This window comes from Egretta garzetta, unplaced genomic scaffold (assembly GCF_000687185.1).
Source record: "Egretta garzetta isolate BGI_Z169 unplaced genomic scaffold, ASM68718v1 scaffold85, whole genome shotgun sequence".
NCBI classification, from domain to species: Eukaryota; Metazoa; Chordata; class Aves; order Pelecaniformes; family Ardeidae; genus Egretta; species Egretta garzetta.
Window position 1 is genome coordinate 3,780,906 of NW_009259718.1, and position 3,902 is coordinate 3,784,807.

Here is a 3,902-nt window from a genome sequence, read left to right on the forward strand (position 1 = left end):
TCTCCCGCCAAAGCGGCTGGGCGCGACCGCGCTGGTTTTGCGGAGAAAAAGCGCGTTTCGGGTGCGTGCGCGAGGAAGGGGGAGCGCGCCAGTTTTGCCCGCCGCGCACCTACCTGCTGCCCGCCTTTGTCTTCCGTGCCGGGCCTTTGCAAACGGCGCGGCCGTTGCCGAGCAAACAGGACAGCTTTTTGGAAATGCAAGTTTCTTCGCTTTTCACATCCCCGAGAGCAATCCCTCCCCACCCCCCTTTTTGTCTTTTTTGTGCAAGGAAGGAAATAAAGTACCCAAGGCAGTCGGTGTTGCCCATTCAAATGCAGCAACGCTGTAACAGCAGGGAAACCGTATATATATATATGTCCCTATGCCGTGGTGAGAATCTGTTAGGGAAGAGTTATCACCGGTGAGGAATTGTCACGTCCCCATGTCAGAAGAGACGCGTGAAAGCACCGAGGTGATGAGAATGCGTTGTGCTGTAGCAGTGCCTCACCTCGGCACCTTTTCTAAATCAAGAGTTTGCCATTGATGGCACAATGTATATATAAGGGATATATGACCCTGGTATGTTTGCTTGGGTCACTGCAAATATTTACCCTTAGCCGGTGCATTGGAAGATACACACTGCTTTCTCTTTGCCTCAGTGGCAGAGATTTGGTTGCAGTTCCTCTGCGATAGAAATATCCAAACGCTTCTCCGTTCCCGCTCCTGAGGAATCCTGTTGTATCAGCTGATGTCTCCATCAGATTGCCGTGCTATGATGTGTGTTCCATCAGAGCAGGAGGAACAGCACAGAGGCGGGCTGGAGATGTGGCAATATCGGTGAAGGGAAACATGTGTTGGACTGGTTTGCTTTTAACTCTCAAATCATACTCTGTTCGGATGACATTTTCAGAGCAATGTTGAGCTGTTACAGGGATAATTTAATGCTAGCCCCCCCCCCCCAAGCCTGCAGAATTGTTCTTTCATTTCTTAATAGGTGCATGTGCCCATGATGGAGCTGGAAGAAGAGGTGTCACCGAATTTGGCTTGTTGTAGAGTGCACAGGGAAGCCTCAGCGATGAAGAGCTACCAAATTTCCCCAGTGTCTTTTTGTTTCTCTCAAGAATGATGGGGTGGCATTCATCTTTAACAGAGGAGGCTGTCGGGGGCACTCTTCTGCTGAACATCTGACAAGAGGCCCAAAAATTTGGGTGCTGAGTAATTCCTATAAGATACTGGGCACCTTACTCTAAGGAAGAGTATTTGGCTCTGTTGCCAGGTGGCTGATTGCGGGCCCTGCTTGGACAGGGCGCCAGGAGGGCATTACGAAGCTTGCTCTCCGGGCGAAGATCAGCTTACCAGAGCACTGCGTGTCTCGGTGTGGAAGCAGCTATAACTGTGTGCTACTGCCACGTACGGGGGAGATAAAACACCTCTGGAAATGATGCCACAGTTTTGGATAAATGGTGCCGCATCTCAGGGGTCTCTGCTGGCACGGTGCACATCCCGCTGAGCCTCAGAAGCCAGCCATGCAGCTATGGCATGCCGGCACACCGAGTGACAGCTGAAAGGGGGGGGGTAGGTAAGGCTACCACCCTTGCCCCTCACTTCTAGAGGATGCCAGAGGGGCACATGAATGAACCTCCACAATTAACACTTCCCTGAGCTGTAGCCCAGGCCCCATTAGCTTGATTAAATGGTAAAAAAATGGATCACTGTTTCATTACCAGTCACTGAGATATGTCAGCCATGGGGACAGCCATTGCTGGGAGACTGGTGAGACCTGGCAAGGAGGTTTATAACCTTCCCAGTGTTTCATTTACCAACAAACACCAGTTCACAGGTATTATTTGTGTGAGTTTGAGAGAACAAGCCAGGAGAAGCCATCCTGGGTGGCCCTGGCTGGGTTCTGGCTCGGAGAGAGACTTTCTCCAGGCCTAGCGCAGACTAGAGGGCTTGCTTGATTATTCTTTTCATCAAGGAAACTACTACGTGCTGTGCGTCTGCGCTGTCGAAAAGGGAAACCAGGCTCTGTGTATTTTTAGAACCAGAGTTTCACAGGAAGATTGAGATGGGAAGGCACATCTGGAGGTCTCCACTCCAAACTCCTGCTCACCCCAGGGGTAGCCCCAGAGCTAGATTGGGCTGCTCAGGTCCTTGGCCAGGCAGTTCCTGAACATCTCTGATGGGGAGATTCCTCAGCCCCTCTGGGTGTCTGTGCCAGTGCTGAACCACCCTCAGGGAGGAGGTTTACCCTTTAGCTAGTTAGAATTTCCCTCATTACAGATTTTGTAACCATTTCACTGTGCATCCATCAGAAGAGCTTGTCTCTGACCTCTCTATAGCCCCCCGCCCCCTCCAAAAAAATAGTTGAAGAGAGTAATTAGTTCCCCCCTAACCTTTCTCTACTCCAGGCCGAAAGAATCAGCTCCTTCTCGGCCTCCCCTTGCATGTCATGGGCTCCAGCACCTTAACTATCTCATTGCCCCCCTGCAGGACTCTGGTTATCAGCATCTCTCTTGTGCTGCACTTCTGTGAGGTGGCTACGTCCCAGGCAAGGCCTCTCATTTTGCAGTCTGCTCTTTGTCCCCTGGTAGAATGGGAAAGCAGTGCCATGATGTGGCTGAAGAGACCTCAAGAGATGGCCACGGCGCATCTCCCTGCTCCAAGGGAGGACCAGCTGCACCCCAGCAAGTTCGGTATCCGCTTGCCAATCATCTTAGCAGGCTCACAGACTCCCCGAGTCATTTACCCATCCCAAAAAGATATAGCTAATAAATTCTCTTGATTTGCCAAAGGTCTTCAATCCGTTGATTTCAAAGCTAAGAGAATTTTATTTCCTGTCTTCTGCAGCCAGGTCCACCTTGGTCCCTCCACATGCACAACCGCTTGTGTTTCTCTTGTCTGTTTTCTGCTTACTGCCCCGAATCGGAGTAAAAGGTGTGGTTTTACATAGCAGCAATTTAGCTACAAGGATTTCTGAGCAGGGAAGGAGAAACAGTCTGTCACCTTTGGGAAGGCTGACAGCACCCGTGTCAACCCTCCTCACAGCCCTCAGGAAGCTGCCTGGTCACATCCCCCATAGCCTGTCCTCAGCCAGCCATAGACCCAGAAAAGGTCCTGACTGGCTGCTTGTCTCTTCAGTCACTCATCGTTTTTTGTCCCCCTGGCCAAAAACCTCGGCCTGATTAGTGGAGATGCTGCGGTTTTTGCTCACAAGCAAGCCCTCAGAAGTCAGGATTACACAAACTCAAATTGTTACCCCGCCTCCCCGGTCCTGCTTCTCTTTTGAATCACCTCCGATGTCTTTTCATAAACTAAGGGTGCAGGCTTTACAGGGGACAGGCCACCTTTGGCTGGCTTCTTGAAGTAACGCCCAACCTCATCAGATTTTCTTAAGGCATTGGGGTGTCTGCCTCCTCTCTTATGGAACCGATAAATGACACTAAAATCTTGATAATAAATTAGCATTTGTTTCAGTCACATTTTTGAACTCAAGCGGCTGACCTGGTTATGGAACATGATGACACAAAAACCATTCGGGGCTTGACTTTGTGGTTGAATGAACTTGGTGTCCCTTGTTGCTGATCTGGAAGACCCTGGGACTGAAGCAGCACCAAACCACTGTAGCTTCCACAGAAGCTTTTCCCCAAATCACAAACCCTGGGGATCTGGGTATTTTGTTTAGCATCCAGAAAATGGGGATTTTGACAAGATCTTCCTCCTTCGTGAATCATCGCTTTGGCCTCTGAGGGTCGCACTCACAATGAGCTCGAGATGCAAGGCTGTCAGCTCCTAAGGTAACAGTCTGAAGTGGCCGTGACAACTGCAAATACTGCTACCGCAACAGCAATCATCACCTTCTTTCGTGCCTTCTGGGGCTCAGCCTGGCAAGATGCTTTGTGAAGCAGATAACGCTGACCTCC